The sequence below is a fragment of the Oryctolagus cuniculus genome, unplaced genomic scaffold (assembly GCF_964237555.1).
Source record: "Oryctolagus cuniculus unplaced genomic scaffold, mOryCun1.1 SCAFFOLD_38, whole genome shotgun sequence".
NCBI classification, from domain to species: Eukaryota; Metazoa; Chordata; class Mammalia; order Lagomorpha; family Leporidae; genus Oryctolagus; species Oryctolagus cuniculus.
The window spans coordinates 1,227,221-1,252,396 of record NW_027208391.1 but is presented as its reverse complement, the minus strand read 5'-3'; positions in this window follow the sequence as shown (position 1 = coordinate 1,252,396).

Below are 25,176 nucleotides of genomic sequence, written 5' to 3'. Positions count from 1 at the left end.
CCAGAAAACACAAACACACACAGAGGCTGTAGCCAGATCTGGGATTGAGATAGCTACAAATCACCAGATAGTTTTGTTTTCATCCAGGAGTATCTGGACAAATTGTTGTGGATTTCGGGTGAAATTTTACCAAAAATCACCGTGAAAGTGGTTTTGGAGATAAGCACAATCTTCCTGTTCGACAAATGTATCCAATGTCATGTTTACAGAAAGAAATATCATGTTTTCTCAGGTTTCTGGAGCTTTCTTCCCAGAAAACTCGAATGTGTGGAGTATTCGACTCCAGGTGGAACCAATTAGCGTTTGCCAGCAGAAAACAAAAAGGGTCCTGCTAAAATGCATTCAAAACCTTAAAGTCCATAGAGAATATCCAGAAAACACAAACACACACAGAGGCTGTAGAAAGATCTGGGATTGAGACAGCTACAAATCACCAGATAGTTTTGTTTTCATCCAGGAGTATCTGGAAAAATTGTTGTGGATTTCGGGTGAAATTTAACCAAAAATCACCGTGAATGTCGTTTTGGAGAAATTCACAATCTTCCTGTGCTGCAAATGTATTCACTGTCATGTTTACAGAAAGAAATATCATGTTTTCTCAGGTTTCTGAAGCTTTCTTCCTAGAAAACTCGAATGTGTGGAGTATTTGACTCCATGTGGAACCAAATAGCATTTGCCAGCAGAAAACAAAAAGGGTCCTGCTAAAATGCATTCAAAACCTTAAAGTCCATAGAGAATATCCAGAAAACAGAAACACACACAGAGGCTGTAGCAAGATCTGGGATTGAGATAGCTACAAATCACCAGATAGTTTTGTTTTCATCCAGGAGTATCTGGACAAATTGTTGTGGATTTCGGGTGAAATTTAACCAAAAATCACCGTGAAAGTGGTTTTGGAGAAAAGCACAATCTTCCTGTTCGGCAAATGTATCCAATGTCACGTTTGCAGAAAGAAATATCATGTTTTCTCAGGTTTCTTAAGCTTTCTTCCTAGAAAACTCGAATGTGTGGAGGATTTGATTCCAGCTGGAACCAATTAGCGTTTGCCAGCAGAAAACCAAAAGGGTCCTGCTAAAATGCATTCAAAACCTTAAAGTCCACAGAGAATATCCAGAAAACACAAACACACACAGAGGCTGTAGCCAGATCGGGGATTGAGATAGCTACAAATCACCAGATAGTTTTGTTTTCATCCAGGAGTATCTGGACAAATTGTTGTAGTTTTGAAGTGAAATTTAACCAAAAATCACCATGAAAGTGGTTTTGGAGAAAAGCACAATCTTCCTGTTCGACAAATGTATCCAATGTCACGTTTACAGAAAGAAATATCATGTTTTCTCAGATTTCTGAAGCTTTCTTCCTAGAAAACTCGAATGTGTGGAGTATTTGAGTCCAAGTGGAACCAATTAGCGTTTGCCAGCAGAAAACAAAAAGGGTCCTGCTAAAATGCATTCAAAACCTTAAAGTCCATAGAGAATATCCAGAAAACACAAACACACACAGAGGTTGTAGCAAGATCTGGGATTGAGATAGCTACAAATCACCAGATAGTTTTGTTTTCATCCAGGAGTATCTGGACAAATTGTTGTGGATTTCGGGTGAAATTTAACCAAAAATCACCGTGAAAGTGGTTTTGGAGAAAAGCACAATCTTCCTGTTCGGCAAATGTATCCAATGTCAGGTTTACAGAAAGAAATATCATGTTTTCTCAGGTTTCTTAAGCTTTCTTCCTAGAAAACTCGAATGTGTGGAGGATTTGATTCCAGCTGGAACCAATTAGCGTTTGCCAGCAGAAAACAAAAAGGGTCCTGCTAAAATGCATTCAAAACCTTAAAGTCCACAGAGAATATCCAGAAAACACAAACACACACAGAGGCTGTAGAAAGATCGGGGATTGAGATAGCTACAAATCACCAGATAGTTTTGTTTTCATCCAGGAGTATCTGGACAAATTGTTGTAGTTTTGAAGTGAAATTTAACCAAAAAATCACCGTGAAAGTGGTTTTGGAGAAAAGCACAATCTTTCTCTTCAGCAAATGAATCCAATGTCATGTTTACAGAAAGAAATATCATGTTTTCTCAGGTTTCTGGAGCTTTCTTCCTAGAAAACTCGAATGTGTGGAGGATTTGACTCCAGGTGGAACCAATTAGCGTTTGCCAGCAGAAAACAAAAAGGGTCCTGCTAAAATGCATTCAAAACCTTAAAGTCCATAGAGAATATCCAGAAAACATAAACACACACAGAGGCTCTAGCAAGATCTGGGATTGAGATAGTTACAAATCACCAGATAGTTTTGTTTTCATCCAGGAGTATCTGGACAAATTGTTGTGGATTTCGGGTGAAATTTTACCAAAAATCACCGTGAAAGTGGTTTTGGAGATAAGCACCATCTTCCTGTTCGACAAATGTATCCAATGTCATGTTTACAGAAAGAAATATCCTGTTTTCTCAGGTTTCTGAAGATTTCTTCCTAGAAAACTCAAATGTGTGGAGTATTTGACTCCAGGTGGAACCAATTAGCATTTGCCAGCAGAAAACAAAAACGGTCCTGCTAAAATGCATTCAAAACCTTAAAGTCCATAGAGAATGTCCAGAAAACAGAAACACAACAGAGGCTGTAGCAAGACCTGGGATTGAGATAGCTACAAATCACCAGATAGTTTTGTTTTCATCCAGGAGTATCTGGACAAATTGTTGTGGATTTCGGGTGAAATTTAACCAAAAATCACCGTGAATGTGGTTTTGGAGAAATTCACAATCTTCCTGTTCTACAAATGTATCCAATGTCATGTTTACAGAAAGAAATATCATGTTTTCTCAGGTTTCTGAAGCTTTCTTCCTAGAAAACTCGAATGTGTGGAGGATTTGACTCCAGGTGGAACCAATTAGCATTTGCCAGCAGAAAACCAAAAGGGTCCTGCTAAAATGCATTCAAAACCTTAAAGTCCATAGAGAATATCCAGAAAACACAAACACACACAGAGGCTGTAGCAAGATCTGGGATTGAGATAGCTACAAATCACCAGATAGTTTTGTTTTCATCCAGGAGTATCTGGACAAATTGTTGTGGATTTCGGGTGAAATTTAACCAAAAGTCACCGTGAAAGTGGTTTTGGAGAAAAGCACAATCTTCCGGTTCGGCAAATGTATCCAATGTCACGTTTACAGAAAGAAATATCATGTTTTCTCAGGTTTCTGAAGCTTTCTTCCTAGAAAAGTCGAATGCGTTGAGGATTTGTTTCCAGGTGGAACCAATTAGCGTTTGCCAGCAGAAAACAAAAAGGGTCCTGCTAAAATGCATTCAAAACCTTAAAGTCCATAGAGAATATCCAGAAAACACAAACACACACAGAGGCTGTAGCAAGATCTGGGATTGAGATAGCTACAAATCACCAGATAGTTTTGTTTTCATCCAGGAGTATCTGGACAAATTGTTGTAGTTTTGAAGTGAAATTTAACCAAAAAATCACCGTGAAAGTGGTTTTGGAGAAAAGCACAATCTTTCTCTTCAGCAAATGAATCCAATGTCATGTTTACATAAAGAAATATCATGTTTTCTCAGGTTTCTGGAGCTTTCTTCCTAGAAAACTGGAATGTGTGGAGTATTTGACTCCAGGTGGAACCAATTAGCGTTTGCCAGCAGAAAACAAAAAGGGTCTGCTAAAATGCACTGAAAACCTTAAAGTCCACAGAGAATATCCAGAAAACACAAACACACACAGAGGCTGTAGCCAGATCTGGGATTGAGATAGCTACAAATCACCAGATAGTTTTGTTTTCATCCAGGAGTATCTGGACAAATTGTTGTAGTTTTGAAGTGAAATTTAACCAAAAAATCACCGTGAAAGTGGTTTTGGAGAAAAGCACAATCTTTCTCTTCAGCAAATGAATCCAATGTCATGTTTACAGAAAGAAATATCATGTTTTCTCAGGTTTCTGGAGCTTTCTTCCTAGAAAACTCGAATGTGTGGAGTGTTTGACTCCAGGTGGAACCAATTAGCGTTTCCCAGCAGAAAACAAAAAGGGTCCTGCTAAAATGCATTCGAAACCTTAAAGTACATTGAGAATATCCAGAAAACACAAACACACACAGAGGCTGTAGCCAGATCGGGGATTGAGATAGCTACAAATCACCAGATAGTTTTGTTTTCATCCAGGAGTATCTGGACAAATTGTTGTAGTTTTGAAGTGAAATTTAACCAAAAAATCACCGTGAAAGTGGTTTTGGAGAAAAGCACAATCTTCCTGTTCGGCAAATGAATCCAATGTCATGTTTACAGTATGAAATATCATGTTTTCTCAGGTTTCTGGAGCTTTCTTCCTAGAAAACTCGAATGTGTGGAGTATTTGACTCCAGGTGGAACTAATTAGCGTTTGCCAGCTAAAAACAAAAACTTACATGTTAAAGTGCATTCAAAAACTTAAAGTCCATAGAGAATATCCAGAAAACACAAACACACACAGAGGCTGTAGCCAGATCTGGGATTGAGATAGCTACAAATCACCAGATAGTTTTGTTTTCATCCAGGAGTATCTGGACCAATTGTTGTAATTTTGAAGTGAAATTTAACCAAAAAATCACCGTGAAAGTGGTTTTGGAGAAAAGCACAATCTTTCTGTTCAGCAAATGAATCCAATGTCATGTTTACAAATACAAATATCATGTTTTCTCAGGTTTCTGGAGCTTTCTTCCTAGAAAACTTGAATGTGTGGAGTATTTGACTCCAGGTGGAACCAATTAGCGTTTGCCAGCAGAAAACAAAAAGGGTCCTGCTAAAATGTATTCAAAACCTTAAAGTCCATAGAGAATATCCAGAAAACACAAACACACACAGAGGCTGTAGCAAGATCTGGGATTGAGATAGCTACAAATCACCAGATAGTTTTGTTTTCATCCAGGAGTATCTTTACCAATTGTTGTGGATTTTGGGAGAAATTTAACCAAAAATCACCGTGAAAGTGGTTTTGGAGAAAAGCACAATCTTCCTGTTCGGCAAATGTATCCAATGTCATGTTTTCAGAAAGAAATATCATGTTTTCTCAGGTTTCTGAAGCTTTCTTCCTAGAAAACTCGAATGCGTTGAGGATTTGTTTCCAGGTGGAACCAATTAGCGTTTGCCAGCAGAAAACAAAAAGGGTCCTGCTAAAATGCATTCAAAACCTTAAAGTCCATAGAGAATATCCAGAAAACACAAACACACACAGAGGCTGTAGCAAGATCTGGGATTGAGATAGCTACAAATCACCAGATAGTTTTGTTTTCATCCAGGAGTATCTTTACCAATTGTTGTGGATTTCGGGTGAAATTTAACCAAAAATAACCGTGAAAGTGGTTTTGGAGAAAAGCACAATCTTTCTCTTCAGCAAATGAATCCAATGTCATGTTTATAGAAAGAAATATCATGTTTTCTCAGGTTTCTGGAGCTTTCTTCCTAGAAAACTCGAATGTGTGGAGTATTTGACTCCAGGTGGAACCAATTAGCGTTTGCCAGCAGAAAACAAAAAGGGTCCTGCTAAAATGCATTCGAAACCTTAAAGTCCACAGAGAATATCCAGAAAACACAAACACACACAGAGGCTGTAGCCAGATCGGGGATTGAGATAGCTACAAATCACCAGATAGTTTTGTTTTCATCCAGGAGTATCTGGACAAATTGTTGTAGTTTTGAAGTGAAATTTAACCAAAAAATCACCGTGAAAGTGGTTTTGGAGAAAAGCACAATCTTCCTGTTCGGCAAATGAATCCAATGTCATGTTTACAGTATGAAATATCATGTTTTCTCAGGTTTCTGGAGCTTTCTTCCTAGAAAACTCGAATGTGTGGAGTATTTGACTCCAGGTGGAACTAATTAGCGTTTGCCAGCTAAAAACAAAAACTTACATGTTAAAGTGCATTCAAAAACTTAAAGTCCATAGAGAATATCCAGAAAACACAAACACACACAGAGGCTGTAGCCAGATCTGGGATTGAGATAGCTACAAATCACCAGATAGTTTTGTTTTCATCCAGGAGTATCTGGACCAATTGTTGTAATTTTGAAGTGAAATTTAACCAAAAAATCACCGTGAAAGTGGTTTTGGAGAAAAGCACAATCTTTCTGTTCAGCAAATGAATCCAATGTCATGTTTACAAATACAAATATCATGTTTTCTCAGGTTTCTGGAGCTTTCTTCCTAGAAAACTTGAATGTGTGGAGTATTTGACTCCAGGTGGAACCAATTAGCGTTTGCCAGCAGAAAACAAAAAGGGTCCTGCTAAAATGCATTCAAAACCTTAAAGTCCATAGAGAATATCCAGAAAACACAAACACACACAGAGGCTGTAGCAAGATCTGGGATTGAGATAGCTACAAATCACCAGATAGTTTTGTTTTCATCCAGGAGTATCTTTACCAATTGTTGTGGATTTTGGGAGAAATTTAACCAAAAATCACCGTGAAAGTGGTTTTGGAGAAAAGCACAATCTTCCTGTTCGGCAAATGTATCCAATGTCATGTTTTCAGAAAGAAATATCATGTTTTCTCAGGTTTCTGAAGCTTTCTTCCTAGAAAACTCGAATGCGTTGAGGATTTGTTTCCAGGTGGAACCAATTAGCGTTTGCCAGCAGAAAACAAAAAGGGTCCTGCTAAAATGCATTCAAAACCTTAAAGTCCATAGAGAATATCCAGAAAACACAAACACACACAGAGGCTGTAGCAAGATCTGGGATTGAGATAGCTACAAATCACCAGATAGTTTTGTTTTCATCCAGGAGTATCTTTACCAATTGTTGTGGATTTCGGGTGAAATTTAACCAAAAATAACCGTGAAAGTGGTTTTGGAGAAAAGCACAATCTTTCTCTTCAGCAAATGAATCCAATGTCATGTTTATAGAAAGAAATATCATGTTTTCTCAGGTTTCTGGAGCTTTCTTCCTAGAAAACTCGAATGTGTGGAGTATTTGACTCCAGGTGGAACCAATTAGCGTTTGCCAGCAGAAAACAAAAAGGGTCCTGCTAAAATGCATTCAAAACCTTAAAGTCCACAGAGAATATCCAGAAAACACAAACACACACAGAGGCTGTAGCCAGATCGGGGATTGAGATAGCTACAAATCACCAGATAGTTTTGTTTTCATCCAGGAGTATCTGGACAAATTGTTGTAGTTTTGAAGTGAAATTTAACCAAAAAATCACCGTGAAAGTGGTTTTGGAGAAAAGCACAATCTTCCTGTTCGGCAAATGAATCCAATGTCATGTTTACAGTATGAAATATCATGTTTTCTCAGGTTTCTGGAGCTTTCTTCCTAGAAAACTCGAATGTGTGGAGTATTTGACTCCAGGTGGAACTAATTAGCGTTTGCCAGCTAAAAACAAAAACTTACATGTTAAAGTGCATTCAAAAACTTAAAGTCCATAGAGAATATCCAGAAAACACAAACACACACAGAGGCTGTAGCCAGATCTGGGATTGAGATAGCTACAAATCACCAGATAGTTTTGTTTTCATCCAGGAGTATCTGGACCAATTGTTGTAATTTTGAAGTGAAATTTAACCAAAAAATCACCGTGAAAGTGGTTTTGGAGAAAAGCACAATCTTTCTGTTCGACAAATGTATCCAATGTCATGTTTACAAATACAAATATCATGTTTTCTCAGGTTTCTGGAGCTTTCTTCCCAGAAAACTCGAATGTGTGGAGTATTCGACTCCAGGTGGAACCAATTAGCGTTTGCCAGCAGAACACAAAAAGGGTCCTGCTAAAATGCATTCAAAACCTTAAAGTCCATAGAGAATATCCAGAAAGCACAAACACACACAGAGGCTGTAGAAAGATATGGGATTGAGACAGCTACAAATCACCAGATAGTTTTGTTTTCATCCAGGAGTATCTGGAAAAATTGTTGTGGATTTCGGGTGAAATTTAACCAAAAATCACCGTGAATGTGGTTTTGGAGAAATTCACAATCTTCCTGTGCTGCAAATGTATCCAATGTCATGTTTACAGAAAGAAATATCATGTTTTCTCAGGTTTCTGAAGCTTTCTTCCTAGAAAACTCTAATGTGTGGAGTATTTGACTCCAGGTGGAACCAATTAGCATTTGCCAGCAGAAAACCAAAAGGGTCCTGCTAAAATGCATTCAAAACCTTAAAATCCATAGAGAATATCCAGAAAACAGAAACACACTCAGAGGCTGTAGCAAGATCTGGGATTGAGATAGCTACAAATCACCAGATAGTTTTGTTTTCATCCAGGAGTATCTTTACCAATTGTTGTGGATTTCGGGTGAAATTTAACCAAAAATAACCGTGAAAGTGGTTTTGGAGAAAAGCACAATCTTCCTGTTCTGCAAATGTATCCAATGTCACGTTTACAGAAAGAAATATCATGTTTTCTCAGGTTTCTTAAGCTTTCTTCCTAGAAAACTCGAATGTGTGGAGTATTTGACTCCAGGTGGAACCAATTAGCGTTTGCCAGCAGAAAACAAAAAGGGTCCTGCTAAAATGCATTCAAAACCTTAAAGTCCACAGAGAATATCCAGAAAACACAAACACACACAGAGGCTGTAGCCAGATCGGGGATTGAGATAGCTACAAATCACCAGATAGTTTTGTTTTCATCCAGGAGTATCTGGACAAATTGTTGTAGTTTTGAAGTGAAATTTAACCAAAAAATCACCGTGAAAGTGGCTTTGGAGAAAAGCACAATCTTCCTGTTCGGCAAACGAATCCAATGTCATGTTTACAGTATGAAATATCATGTTTTCTCAGGTTTCTGGAGCTTTCTTCCTAGAAAACTCGAATGTGTGGAGTATTTGACTCCAGGTGGAACTAATTAGCGTTTGCCAGCTAAAAACAAAAACTTACATGTTAAAGTGCATTCAAAAACTTAAAGTCCATAGAGAATATCCAGAAAACACAAACACACACAGAGGCTGTAGCAAGATCTGGGATTGAGATAGCTACAAATCACCAGATAGTTTTGTTTTCATCCAGGAGTATCTGGACAAATTGTTGTAATTTTGAAGTGAAATTTAACCAAAAAATCACCGTGAAAGTGGTTTTGGAGAAATCACAATCTTCCTGTTCAGCAAATGAATCCAATGTCATGTTTACAAATACAAATATCATGTTTTCTCAGGTTTCTGGAGCTTTCTTCCTAGAAAACTTGAATGTGTGGAGTATTTGACTCCAGGTGGAACCAATTAGCGTTTGCCTGCAGAAAACAAAAAGGGACCTGCTAAAATGCATTCAAAACCTTAAAGTCCCTAGAGAATGTCCAGAAAACACAAACACACCAGAGGCTGTAGCAAGATCTGGGATTGAGATAGCTACATAATCACCAGATTGTTTTGTTTTCATCCAGGAGTATCTGGACAAATTGTTGTAGTTTTGAAGTGAAATTTAACCAAAAAATCACCGTGAAAGTGGTTTTGGAGAAAAGCACAATCTTTCTGTTCAGCAAATGAATCCAATGTCATGTTTACAAATACAAATATCATGTTTTCTCAGGTTTCTGGAGCTTTCTTCCCAGAAAACTCGAATGTGTGGAGTATTCGACTCCAGGTGGAACCAATTAGTGTTTGCCAGCAGAACACAAAAAGGGTCCTGCTAAAATGCATTCAAAACCTTAAAGTCCATAGAGAATATCCAGAAAACACAAACACACACAGAGGCTGTAGAAAGATATGGGATTGAGACAGCTACAAATCACCAGATAGTTTTGTTTTCATCCAGGAGTATCTGGACAAATTGTTTTGGATTTCGGGTGAAATTTAACCAAAAATCACCGTGAATGTGGTTTTGGAGAAATTCACAATATTCCTGTGCTGCAAATGTATCCAGTGTCATGTTTACAGAAAGAAATATCATGTTTTCTCAGGTTTCTGAAGCTTTCTTCCTAGAAAACTCGAATGTGTGGAGTATTTGACTCCAGGTGGAACCAATTAGCATTTGCCAGCAGAAAACCAAAAGGGTCCTGCTAAAATGCATTCAAAACCTTAAAGTCCATAGAGAATATCCAGAAAACAGAAACACACTCAGAGGCTGTAGCAAGATCTGGGATTGAGATAGCTACAAATCACCAGATAGTTTTGTTTTCATCCAGGAGTATCTGGACAAATTGTTGTAGTTTTGAAGTGAAATTTAACCAAAAAATCACCGTGAAAGTGGTTTTGGAGAAAAGCACAATCTTTCTCTTCAGCAAATGAATCCAATGTCATGTTTACAGAAAGAAATATCATGTTTTCTCAGGTTTCTGGAGCTTTCTTCCTAGAAAACTCGAATGTGTGGAGTATTTGACTCCAGGTGGAACCAATTAGCGTTTGCCAGCAGAAAACAAAAAGGGTCCTGCTAAAATGCATTCAAAACCTTAAAGTCCACAGAGAATATCCAGAAAACACAAACACACACAGAGGCTGTAGCCAGATCGGGGATTGAGATAGCTACAAATCACCAAATAGTTTTGTTTTCATCCAGGAGTATCTGGACAAATTCTTGTAGTTTTGAAGTGAAATTTAACCAAAAAATCACCGTGAAAGTGGTTTTGGAGAAAAGCACAATCTTCCTGTTCGGCGAATGAATCCAATGTCATGTTTACAGAAAGAAATATCCTGTTTTCTCAGGTTTCTGGAGCTTTCTTCCTAGAAAACTCGAATGTGTGGAGTATTTGACTCCAGGTGGAACTAATTAGCGTTTGCCAGCTAAAAACAAAAACTTACATGTTAAAGTGCATTCAAAACCTTAAAGTCCATAGAGAATATCCAGAAAACACAAACACACACAGAGGCTGTAGCAAGATCTGGGATTGAGATAGCTACAAATCACCAGATAGTTTTGTTTTCATCCAGGAGTATCTGGACCAATTGTTGTAATTTTGAAGTGAAATTTAACCAAAAAATCACCGTGAAAGTGGTTTTGGAGAAAAGCACAATCTTTCTGTTCAGCAAATGAATCCAATGTCATGTTTACAAATACAAATATCATGTTTTCTCAGGTTTCTGGAGCTTTCTTCCCAGAAAACTCGAATGTGAGGAGTATTCGACTCCAGGTGGAACCAATTAGTGTTTGCCAGCAGAACACAAAAAGGGTCCTGCTAAAATGCATTCAAAACCTTAAAGTCCATAGAGAATATCCAGAAAACACAAACACACACAGAGGCTGTAGAAAGATATGGGATTGAGACAGCTACAAATCACCAGATAGTTTTGTTTTCATCCAGGAGTATCTGGACAAATTGTTTTGGATTTCGGGTGAAATTTAACCAAAAATCACCGTGAATGTGGTTTTGGAGAAATTCACAATATTCCTGTGCTGCAAATGTATCCAGTGTCATGTTTACAGAAAGAAATATCATGTTTTCTCAGGTTTCTGAAGCTTTCTTCCTAGAAAACTCGAATGTGTGGAGTATTTGACTCCAGGTGGAACCAATTAGCATTTGCCAGCAGAAAACCAAAAGGGTCCTGCTAAAATGCATTCAAAACCTTAAAGTCCATAGAGAATATCCAGAAAACAGAAACACACTCAGAGGCTGTAGCAAGATCTGGGATTGAGATAGCTACAAATCACCAGATAGTTTTGTTTTCATCCAGGAGTATCTGGACAAATTGTTGTAGTTTTGAAGTGAAATTTAACCAAAAAATCACCGTGAAAGTGGTTTTGGAGAAAAGCACAATCTTTCTCTTCAGCAAATGAATCCAATGTCATGTTTACAGAAAGAAATATCATGTTTTCTCAGGTTTCTGGAGCTTTCTTCCTAGAAAACTCGAATGTGTGGAGTATTTGACTCCAGGTGGAACCAATTAGCGTTTGCCAGCAGAAAACAAAAAGGGTCCTGCTAAAATGCATTCAAAACCTTAAAGTCCACAGAGAATATCCAGAAAACACAAACACACACAGAGGCTGTAGCCAGATCGGGGATTGAGATAGCTACAAATCACCAAATAGTTTTGTTTTCATCCAGGAGTATCTGGACAAATTCTTGTAGTTTTGAAGTGAAATTTAACCAAAAAATCACCGTGAAAGTGGTTTTGGAGAAAAGCACAATCTTCCTGTTCGGCGAATGAATCCAATGTCATGTTTACAGAAAGAAATATCCTGTTTTCTCAGGTTTCTGGAGCTTTCTTCCTAGAAAACTCGAATGTGTGGAGTATTTGACTCCAGGTGGAACTAATTAGCGTTTGCCAGCTAAAAACAAAAACTTACATGTTAAAGTGCATTCAAAAACTTAAAGTCCATAGAGAATATCCAGAAAACACAAACACACAGAGGCTGTAGCAAGATCTGGGATTGAGATAGCTACAAATCACCAGATAGTTTTGTTTTCATCCAGGAGTATCTGGACCAATTGTTGTAATTTTGAAGTGAAATTTAACCAAAAAATCACCGTGAAAGTGGTTTTGGAGAAAAGCACAATCTTTCGCTTCAGCAAATGAATCCAATGTCATGTTTACAAATAAAAATATCATGTTTTCTCAGGTTTCTGGAGCTTTCTTCCTAGAAAACTTGAATGTGTGGAGTATTTGACTCCAGGTGGAACCAATTAGCGTTTGCCAGCAGAAAACAAAAAGGGTCCTGCTAAAATGCATTCAAAACCTTAAAGTCCATAGAGAATATCCAGAAAAGACAAACACACACAGAGGCTGTAGCAAGATCTGGGATTGAGATAGCTACAAATCACAAGATAGTATTGTTTTCATCCAGGAGTATCTTTACCAATTGTTGTGGATTTTGGGAGAAATTTAACCAAAAATCACCGTGAAAGTGGTTTTGGAGAAAAGCACAATCTTACTGTTCGGCAAATGTATCCAATGTCATGTTTTCAGAAAGAAATATCATGTTTTCTCAGGTTTCTGAAGCTTTCTTCCTAGAAAACTCGAATGTGTGGAGGTTTTGACTCCAGGTGGAACCAATTAGCGTTTGCCAGCAGAAAACAAAAAGGGTCCTGCTAAAATGCATTCAAAACCTTAAAGTCCACAGAGAATATCCAGAAAACACAAACACACACAGAGGCTGTAGCCAGATCTGGGATTGAGATAGCTATAAATCACCAGATAGTTTTGTTTTCATCCAGGAGTATCTGGACAAATTGTTGTAGTTTTGAAGTGAAATTTAACCAAAAATCACCGTGAAAGTGGTTTTGGAGAAAAGCACAATCTTCCTGTTCGGCAAATGAATCCAAAGTCATGTTTACAGTATGAAATATCATGTTTTCTCAGGTTTCTGGAGCTTTCTTCATAGAAAACTCGAATGTGTGGAGTATTTGACTCCAGGTGGAACTAATTAGCGTTTGCCAGCTAAAAGCAAAAACTTACATGCTAAAATGCATTCAAAACCTTAAAGTCCATAGAGAATATCCAGAAAACACAAACACACACAGAGGCTGTAGCAAGATCTGGGATTGAGATAGCTACAAATCACCGGAGAGTTTTGTTTTCATCCAGGAGTATCTGGACAAATTGTTGTAGTTTTGAAGTGAAATTTAACCAAAAAATCACCGTGAAAGTGGTTTTGGAGAAAAGCACAATCTTTCTCTTCAGCAAATGAATCCAATGTCATGTTTACAGAAAGAAATATCATGTTTTCTCAGGTTTCTGAAGCTTTCTTCCTAGAAAACTCGAATGTGTGGAGTATTTGACTCCAGGTGGAACCAATTAGCGTTTGCCAGCAGAAAACAAAAACGGTCCTGCTAAAATACATTCAAAACCTTAAAGTACATTGAGAATATCCAGAAAACACAAACACACACAGAGACTGTAGCAAGATCTGATATTGAGATAGCTACAAATCACCAGATAGTTTTGTTTTCATCCAGGAGTATCTGGACAAATTGTTGTGGATTTCGGGTGAAATTTAACCAAAAATCACCGTGTAAGTGGTTTTGGAGAAATTCACAATCTTCCTGTTCGACAAATGTATCCAAAGTCATGTATACAAATGCAAATATCATGTTTTCTCAGGTTTCTGAAGCTTTCTTCCTAGAAAACTCGAATGTGTGGAGGATTTGACTCCAGGTGGAACCAATTAGCGTTTGCCAGCAGAAAACAAAAAGGGTCCTGCTAAAATGCATTCAAAACCTTAAAGTCCATAGAGAATATCCAGAAAACACAAACACACACAGAGGCTGTCGCAAGATCTGGGATTGAGATAGCTACAAATCACCAGATAGTTTTGTTTTCATCCAGGAGTATCTGGACAAATTGTTGTAATTTTGAAGTGAAATTTAACCAAAAAATCACCGTGAAAGTGGTTTTGGAGATAAGAACAATCTTTCTGTTCAGCAAATGAATCCAGTGTCATGTTTACAAATGCAAATATCATGTTTTCTCAGGTTTATGAAGCTTTCTTCCTAGAAAACTCGAATGTGTGGAGTATTTGATTCCAGGTGGAACCAATTAGCGTTTGCCAGCAGAAAACAAAAAGGGTCCTGTTAAAATGCATTCAAAAACTTAAAGTCCATAGAGAATATCCAGAAAACATAAACACACACAGAGGATCTAGCAAGATCTGGGATTGAGATAGTTACAAATCACCAGATGGTTTTGTTTTCATCCAGCAGTATCTGGACAAATTGTTGTAGTTTTGAAGTGAAATTTAACAAAAAAATCAACGTGAAAGTGTTTTTGGAGAAAAGCACAATCTTTCTGTTCAGCAAATGAATCCAAAGTCATGTTTACAAATACAAATATCATGTTTTCTCAGGTTTCTGGAGCTTTCTTCCTAGAAAACTGGAATGTGTGGAGTATTTGACTCCAGGTGGAACCAATTAGCGTTTGCCAGCAGAAAACAAAAAGGGTCCTGCTAAAATGCACTCAAAACCTTAAAGTCCACAGAGAATATCCAGAAAACACAAACACACACAGAGGCTGTAGCCAGATCTGGGATTGAGATAGCTACAAATTACCAGATAGTTTTGTTTTCATCCAGGAGTATCTGGACAAATTGTTGTAGTTTTGAAGTGAAATTTAACCAAAAATCACCGTGAATGAGGTTTTGGAGAAAAGCACAATCTTTCTCTTCAGCCAATGAATCCAATGTCATGTTTACAAAATCAAATATCATGTTTTCTCAGGTTTCTGGAGCTTTCTTCCCAGAAAACTCGAATGTGTGGAGTATTCGACTCCAGGTGGAACCAATTAGCGTTTGCCAGCAGAAAACAAAAAGGGTCCTGCTAAAATGCATTCAAAACCTTACAGTCCATAGAGAATATCCAGAAAACACAAACACACACAGAGGCTGTAGCAAGTTGTGGGATTCAGATAGCTACAAATCACCAGATAGTTTTGTTTTCATCCAGGAGTATCTGGACAAATTGTTGTGGATTTCGGGTGAAATTTAACCAAAAATCACCGTGAATGTGGTTTTGGAGAAATTCACAATCTTCCTGTTCTACAAATGTATCCAATGTCATGTTTACAGAAAGAAATATCATGTTTTCTCAGGTTTCTGAAGCTTTCTTCCTAGAAAACTCGAATGTGTGGAGGATTTGACTCCAGGTGGAACCAATTAGCATTTGCCAGCAGAAAACAAAAAGGGTCCTGCTAAAATGCATTCAAAACCTTAAAGTCCGTAGAGAATATCCAGAAAACAGAAACACACACAGAGGCTGTAGCAAGATCTGGGATTGAGATAGCTACAAATCACCAGATAGTTTTGTTTTCATCCAGGAGTATCTGGACAAATTGTTGTGGATTTCGGGTGAAATTTAACCAAAAATCACCGTGAAAGTGGTTTTGGAGAAAAGCACAATCTTCCTGTTCGGCAAATGAAACCAATGTCATGTTTACAGAAAGAAATATCATGTTTTCTCAGGTTTCTGGAGCTTTCTTCCTAGAAAACTCGAATGTGTGGAGTATTTGACTCCAGGTGGAACTAATTAGCGTTTGCCAGCTAAAAACAAAAACTTACATGTTAAAGTGCATTCAAAACCTTAAAGTCCATAGAGAATATCCAGAAAACACAAACACACACAGAGGCTGTAGCAAGATCTGGGATTGAGATAGCTACAAATCACCAGATAGTTTTGTTTTCATCCAGGAGTATCTGGAAAAATTGTTGTAATTTTGAAGTGAAATTTAACCAAAAAATCACCGTGAAAGTGGTTTTGGAGAAAAGCACAATCTTTCTGTTCAGCAAATGAATCCAATGTCATGTTTACAAATACAAATATCATGTTTTCTCAGGTTTCTGAAGCTTTCTTCCTAGAAAACTCGAATGTGTGGAGTATTTGACTCCAGGTGGAACCAATTAGCGTTTGCCAGCAGAAAACAAAAAGGGTCCTGCTAAAATGCATTCAAAACCTTAAAGTCCACAGAGAATATCCAGAAAACACAAACACTCCAGAGGCTGTAGCAAGATCTGGGATTGAGGTAGCTACAAATAACCAGATAGTTTTGTTTTCATCCAGGAGTATCTGGACAAATTGTTGCAGTTTTGAAGTGAAATTTAACCAAAAAATCACCGTGAAAGTGGTTTTGGAGAAAAGCACAATCTTTCTCTTCAGTAAATGAATCCAGTGTCATGTTTACAAATAGAAATATCATATTTTCTCAGGTTTCTGAAGCTTTCTTCCTTGAAAACTCGAATGTGTGGAGTATTTGACTCCAGGTATAACCAATTAGCGTTTGCCAGCAGAAAACCAAAAGGGTCCTGTTAAAATGCATTCAAAACCTTAAAGTCCATAGAGAATATCCAGAAAGCACAAACACACACAGAGGCTGTAGCAAGATCTGGGATTGAGATAGCTACAAATCACCAGATAGTTTTGTTTTCATCGAGGAGTATCTGGACAAATTGTTGTAGTTTTGAAGTGAAATTTAACCAAAAAATCACTGTGAAAGTGGTTTTGGAGAAAAGCACAATCTTTCTGTTCAGAAATGAATCCAGTGTCATGTTTACAGAAAGAAATATCATGTTTTCTCAGGTTTCTGAAGCTTTCTTCCTGGAAAACTCGAATGTGTGGAGTATTTGACTCCATGTGGAACCAATTAGCGTTTGCCAGCAGAAAACAAAAACGGTCCTGCTAAAATGCATTCAAAACCTTAAAGTACATAGAGAATATCCAGAAAACACAAACACACACAGAGACTGTAGCAAGATCTGGGATTGAGATAGCTACAAATCACCAGATAGTTTTGTTTTCATCCAGGAGTATCTGGACAAATTGTTGTAATTTTGAAGTGAAATTTAACTAAAAAATCACCGTGAAAGTGGTTTTGGAGATAAGAACAATCTTTCTGTTCAGCAAATGAATCCAGTGTCATGTTTACAAATGCAAATATCATGTTTTCTCAGGTTTATGAAGCTTTCTTCCTAGAAAACTCGAATGTGTGGAGTATTTGATTCCAGGTGGAACCAATTAGCGTTTGCCAGCAGAAAACAAAAAGGGTCCTGTTAAAATGCATTCAAAAACTTAAAGTCCATAGAGAATATCCAGAAAACATAAACACACACAGAGGATCTAGCAAGATCTGGGATTGAGATAGTTACAAATCACCAGATGGTTTTGTTTTCATCCAGCAGTATCTGGACAAATTGTTGTAGTTTTGAAGTGAAATTTAACAAAAAAATCAACGTGAAAGTGTTTTTGGAGAAAAGCACAATCTTTCTGTTCAGCAAATGAATCCAAAGTCATGTTTACAAATACAAATATCATGTTTTCTCAGGTTTCTGGAGCTTTCTTCCTAGAAAACTGGAATGTGTGGAGTATTTGACTCCAGGTGGAACCAATTAGCGTTTGCCAGCAGAAAACAAAAAGGGTCCTGCTAAAATGCACTCAAAACCTTAAAGTCCACAGAGAATATCCAGAAAACACAAACACACACAGAGGCTGTAGCCAGATCTGGGATTGAGATAGCTACAAATTACCAGATAGTTTTGTTTTCATCCAGGAGTATCTGGACAAATTGTTGTAGTTTTGAAGTGAAATTTAACCAAAAATCACCGTGAAAGAGGTTTTGGAGAAAAGCACAATCTTTCTCTTCAGCCAATGAATCCAATGTCATGTTTACAAAATCAAATATCATGTTTTCTCAGGTTTCTGGAGCTTTCTTCCCAGAAAACTCGAATGTGTGGAGTATTCGACTCCAGGTGGAACCAATTAGCGTTTGCCAGCAGAAAACAAAAAGGGTCCTGCTAAAATGCATTCAAAACCTTACAGTCCATAGAGAATATCCAGAAAACACAAACACACACAGAGGCTGTAGCAAGTTGTGGGATTGAGATAGCTACAAATCACCAGATAGTTTTGTTTTCATCCAGGAGTATCTGGACAAATTGTTGTGGATTTCGGGTGAAATTTAACCAAAAATCACCGTGAATGTGGTTTTGGAGAAATTCACAATCTTCCTGTTCTACAAATGTATCCAATGTCATGTTTACAGAAAGAAATATCATGTTTTCTCAGGTTTCTGAACCTTTCTTCCTAGAAAACTCGAATGTGTGGAGGATTTGACTCCAGGTGGAACCAATTAGCATTTGCCAGCAGAAAACAAAAAGGGTCCTGCTAAAATGCATTCAAAACCTTAAAGTCCGTAGAGAATATCCAGAAAACAGAAACACACACAGAGGCTGTAGCAAGATCTGGGATTGAGATAGCTACAAATCACCAGATAGTTTTGTTTTCATCCAGGAGTATCTGGACAAATTGTTGTGGATTTCGGGTGAAATTTAACCAAAAATCACCGTGAAAGTGGTTTTGGAGAAAAGCACAATCTTCCTGTTCGGCAAATGAAACCAATGTCATGTTTACAGAAAGAAATATCATGTTTTCTCAGGTTTCTGGAGCTTTCTTCCTAGAAAACTCGAATGTGTGGAGTATTTGACTCCAGGTGGAACTAATTAGCGTTTGCCAGCTAAAAACAAAAACTTACATGTTAAAGTGCATTCAAAACCTTAAAGTCCATAGAGAATATCCAGAAAAGACAAACACACACAGAGGCTGTAGCAAGATCTGGGATTGAGATAGCTACAAATCACCAGATAGTTTTGTTTTCATCCAGGAGTATCTGGAAAAATTGTTGTAATTTTGAAGTGAAATTTAACCAAAAAATCACCGTGAAAGTGGTTTTGGAGAAAAGCACAATCTTCCTGTTTGACAAATGTATCCAAAGTCATGTATACAAATGCAAATATCATGTTTTCTCAGGTTTCTGAAGCTTTCTTCCTAGAAAACTCGAATGTGTGGAGTATTTGACTCCAGGTGGAACCAATTAGCGTTTGCCAGCAGAAAACAAAAAGGGTCCTGCTAAAATGCATTCAAAACCTTAAAGTCCATAGAGAATATCCAGAAAACACAAACACACACAGAGGCTGTCGCAAGATCTGGGATTGAGATAGCTACAAATCACCAGATAGTTTTGTTTTCATCCAGGAGTATCTGGACAAATTGTTGTAGTTTTGAAGTGAAATTTAACTAAAAAATCACCGTGAAAGTGGTTTTGGAGATAAGAACAATCTTTCTGTTGAGCAAATGAATCCAATGTCATGTTTACAAATGCAAATATCATGTTTTCTCAGGTTTCTGGAGCTTTCTTCCTAGAAAACTCGAATGTGTGGAGTATTTGATTCCAGGTGGAACCAATTAGCGTTTGCCAGCAGAAAACAAAAAGGGTCCTGTTAAAATGCATTCAAAAACTTAAAGTACATAGAGAATATCCAGAAAACATAAACACACACAGAGGCTCTAGCAAGATCTGGGATTGAGATAGTTACAAATCACCAGATAGTTTTGTTTTCATCCAGGAGTATCTGGACAAATTGTTGTGGATTTCGGGTGAAATTTTACCAAAAATCACCGTAAAAGTGGTTTTGGAGATAAGCACCATCTTCCTGTTCGACAAATGTATCCAATGTCATGTTTACAGAAAGAAATATCCTGTTTTCTCAGGTTTCTGAAGATTTCTTCCTAGAAAACTCGAATGTGTGGAGTATTTGACTCCAGGTGGAACCAATTAGCATTTGCCAGCAGAAAACAAAAACGGTCCTGCTAAAATGCATTCAAAACCTTAAAGTCCATAGAGAATGTCCAGAAAACAGAAACACACCAGAGGCTGTAGCAAGACCTGGGATTGAGATAGATACAAATCACCGGATAGTTTTGTTTTCATCCAGGAGTATCTGGACAAATTGTTGTAGTTTTGAAGTGAAATTTAACCAAAAAATCACCGTGAAAGTGGTTTTGGAGAAAAGCACAATCTTTCTGTTCAGCAAATGTATCCAATGTCATGTTTACAAAATCAAATATCATGTTTTCTCAGGTTTCTGAAGCTTTCTTCCTAGAAAACTCGAATGTGTGGAGTATTTGACTCCAGGTATAACCAATTAGCGTTTGCCAGCAGAAAACCAAAAGGGACCTGCTAAAATGCATTCAAAACCTTAAAGTCCACAGAGAATATCCAGAAAACACAAACACTCCAGAGGCTGTAGCAAGATCTGGGATTGAGGTAGCTACAAATAACCAGATAGTTTTGTTTTCATCCAGGAGTATCTGGACAAATTGTTGCAGTTTTGAAGTGAAATTTAACCAAAAAATCACCGTGAAAGTGGTTTTGGAGAAAAGCACAATCTTTCTCTTCAGTAAATGAATCCAGTGTCATGTTTACAAATAGAAATATCATATTTTCTCAGGTTTCTGAAGCTTTCTTCCTTGAAAACTCGAATGTGTGGAGTATTTGACTCCAGGTATAACCAATTAGCGTTTGCCAGAGAAAACCAAAAGGGTCCTGCTAAAATGCATTCAAAACCTTAAAGTCCATAGAGAATATCCAGAAAGCACAAACACACACAGAGGCTGTAGCAAGATCTGGGATTGAGATAGCTACAAATCACCAGATAGTTTTGTTTTCATCCAGGAGTATCTGGACAAATTGTTGTAGTTTTGAAGTGAAATTTAACCAAAAAATCACTGTGAAAGTGGTTTTGGAGAAAAGCACAATCTTTCTGTTCAGCAAATGAATCCAGTGTCATGTTTACAGAAAGAAATATCATGTTTTCTCAGGTTTCTGAAGCTTTCTTCCTGGAAAACTCGAATGTGTGGAGTATTTGACTCCATGTGGAACCAATTAGCGTTTGCCAGCAGAAAACAAAAACGGTCCTGCTAAAATACATTCAAAACCTTAAAGTACATAGAGAATATCCAGAAAACACAAACACACACAGAGACTGTAGCAAGATCTGGGATTGAGATAGCTACAAATCACCAGATAGTTTTGTTTTCATCCAGGAGTATCTGGACAAATTGTTGTAATTTTGAAGTGAAATTTAACTAAAAAATCACCGTGAAAGTGGTTTTGGAGATAAGAACAATCTTTCTGTTCAGCAAATGAATCCAGTGTCATGTTTACAAATGCAAATATCATGTTTTCTCAGGTTTATGAAGCTTTCTTCCTAGAAAACTCGAATGTGTGGAGTATTTGATTCCAGGTGGAACCAATTAGCGTTTGCCAGCAGAAAACAAAAAGGGTCCTGTTAAAATGCATTCAAAAACTTAAAGTCCATAGAGAATATCCAGAAAACATAAACACACACAGAGGATCTAGCAAGATCTGGGATTGAGATAGTTACAAATCACCAGATGGTTTTGTTTTCATCCAGCAGTATCTGGACAAATTGTTGTAGTTTTGAAGTGAAATTTAACAAAAAAATCAACGTGAAAGTGTTTTTGGAGAAAAGCACAATCTTTCTGTTCAGCAAATGAATCCAAAGTCATGTTTACAAATACAAATATCATGTTTTCTCAGGTTTCTGGAGCTTTCTTCCTAGAAAACTGGAATGTGTGGAGTATTTGACTCCAGGTGGAACCAATTAGCGTTTGCCAGCAGAAAACAAAAAGGGTCCTGCTAAAATGCACTCAAAACCTTAAAGTCCACAGAGAATATCCAGAAAACACAAACACACACAGAGGCTGTAGCCAGATCTGGGATTGAGATAGCTACAAATTACCAGATAGTTTTGTTTTCATCCAGGAGTATCTGGACAAATTGTTGTAGTTTTGAAGTGAAATTTAACCAAAAATCACCGTGAAAGAGGTTTTGGAGAAAAGCACAATCTTTCTCTTCAGCCAATGAATCCAATGTCATGTTTACAAAATCAAATATCATGTTTTCTCAGGTTTCTGGAGCTTTCTTCCCAGAAAACTCGAATGTGTGGAGTATTCGACTCCAGGTGGAACCAATTAGCGTTTGCCAGCAGAAAACAAAAAGGGTCCTGCTAAAATGCATTCAAAACCTTACAGTCCATAGAGAATATCCAGAAAACACAAACACACACAGAGGCTGTAGCAAGTTGTGGGATTGAGATAGCTACAAATCACCAGATAGTTTTGTTTTCATCCAGGAGTATCTGGACAAATTGTTGTGGATTTCGGGTGAAATTTAACCAAAAATCACCGTGAATGTGGTTTTGGAGAAATTCACAATCTTCCTGTTCTACAAATGTATCCAATGTCATGTTTACAAATAAAAATATCATGTTTTCTCAGGTTTCTGAAGCTTTCTTCCTAGAAAACTCGAATGTGTGGAGGATTTGACTCCAGGTGGAACCAATTAGCATTTGCCAGCAGAAAACAAAAAGGGTCCTGCTAAAATGCATTCAAAACCTTAAAGTCCATAGAGAATATCCAGAAAACACAAACACACACAGAGGCTGTAGCCAGATCGGGGATTGAGATAGCTACAAATCACCAGATAGTTTTGTTTTCATCCAGGAGTATCTGGACAAATTGTTGTAGTTTTGAAGTGAAATTTAACCAAAAAATCACCGTGAAAGTGGTTTTGGAGAAAAGCACAATCTTCCTGTTCGGCAAATGAATCCAATGTCATGTTTACAGTATGAAATATCATGTTTTCTCAGGTTTCTGGAGCTTTCTTCCTAGAAAACTCGAATGTGTGGAGTATTTGACTCCAGGTGGAACTAATTAGCGTTTGCCAGCTAAAAACAAAAACTTACATGTTAAAGTGCATTCAAAAACTTAAAGTCCATAGAGAATATCCAGAAAACACAAACACACACAGAGGCTGTAGCAAGATCTGGGATTGAGATAGCTACAAATCACCAGATAGTTTTGTTTTCATCCAGGAGTATCTGGACCAATTGTTGTAATTTTGAAGTGAAATTTAACCAAAAAATCACCGTGAAAGTGGTTTTGGAGAAAAGCACAATCTTTCTGTTCAGCAAATGAATCCAATGTCATGTTTACAAATACAAATATCATGTTTTCTCAGGTTTCTGGAGCTTTCTTCCTAGAAAACTTGAATGTGTGGAGTATTTGACTCCAGGTGGAACCAATTAGCGTTTGCCAGCAGAAAACAAAAAGGGTCCTGCTAAAATGCATTCAAAACCTTAAAGTCCATAGAGAATATCCAGAAAACACAAACACACACAGAGGCTGTAGCAAGATCTGGGATTGAGATAGCTACAAATCACCAGATAGTTTTGTTTTCATCCAGGAGTATCTTTACCAATTGTTGTGGATTTTGGGAGAAATTTAACCAAAAATCACCGTGAAAGTGGTTTTGGAGAAAAGCACAATCTTCCTGTTCGGCAAATGTATCCAATGTCATGTTTTCAGAAAGAAATATCATGTTTTCTCAGGTTTCTGAAGCTTTCTTCCTAGAAAACTCGAATGCGTTGAGGATTTGTTTCCAGGTGGAACCAATTAGCGTTTGCCAGCTGAAAACAAAAAGGGTCCTGCTAAAATGCATTCAAAACCTTAAAGTCCATAGAGAATATCCAGAAAACACAAACACACACAGAGGCTGTAGCAAGATCTGGGATTGAGATAGCTACAAATCACCAGATAGTTTTGTTTTCATCCAGGAGTATCTGGACAAATTGTTGTAGTTTTGAAGTGAAATTTAACCAAAAAATCACCGTGAAAGTGGTTTTGGAGAAAAGCACAATCTTTCGCTTCAGCAAATGAATCCAATGTCATGTTTACAGAAAGAAATATCATGTTTTCTCAGGTTTCTGGAGCTTTCTTCCTAGAAAACTCGAATGTGTGGAGTATTTGACTCCAGGTGGAACCAATTAGCGTTTGCCAGCAGAAAACAAAAAGGGTCCTGCTAAAATGCATTCAAAACCTTAAAGTCCACAGAGAATATCCAGAAAACACAAACACACACAGAGGCTGTAGCCAGATCGGGGATTGAGATAGCTAAAAATCACCAGATAGTTTTGTTTTCATCCAGGAGTGTCTGGACAAATTGTTGTAGTTTTGAAGTGAAATTTAAGCAAAAAATCACCGTGAAAGTGGTTTTGGAGAAAAGCACAATCTTCCTGTTCGGCAAATGAATCCAATGTCATGTTTACAGTATGAAATATCATGTTTTCTCAGGTTTCTGGAGCTTTCTTCCTAGAAAACTCGAATGTGTGGAGTATTTGACTCCAGGTGGAACTAATTAGCGTTTGCCAGCTAAAAACAAAAACTTACATGTTAAAGTGCATTCAAAAACTTAAAGTCCATAGAGAATATCCAGAAAACACAAACACACACAGTGGCTGTAGCCACATCTGGGATTGAGATAGCTACAAATCACCAGATAGTTTTGTTTTCATCCAGGAGTATCTGGACCAATTGTTGTAATTTTGAAGTGAAATTTAACCAAAAAATCACCGTGAAAGTGGTTTTGGAGAAAAGCACAATCTTTCTGTTCAGCAAATGAATCCAATGTCATGTTTACAAATAAAAATATCATGTTTTCTCAGGTTTCTGGAGCTTTCTTCCTAGAAAACTTGAATGTGTGGAGTATTTGACTCCAGGTGGAACCAATTAGCGTTTGCCAGCAGAAAACAAAAAGGGTCCTGCTAAAATGCATTCAAAACCTTAAAGTCCATAGAGAATATCCAGAAAACACAAACACACACAGAGGCTGTAGCAAGATCTGGGATTGAGATAGCTACAAATCACCAGATAGTTTTGTTTTCATCCAGGAGTATCTTTTCCAATTGTTGTGGATTTTGGGAGAAATTTAACCAAAAATCACCGTGAAAGTGGTTTTGGAGAAAAGCACAATCTTCCTGTTCGGCAAATGTATCCAATGTCATGTTTTCAGAAAGAAATATCATGTTTTCTCAGGTTTCTGAAGCTTTCTTCCTAGAAAACTCGAATGCGTTGAGGATTTGTTTCCAGGTGGAACCAATTAGCGTTTGCCAGCAGAAAACAAAAAGGGTCCTGCTAAAATGCATTCAAAACCTTAAAGTC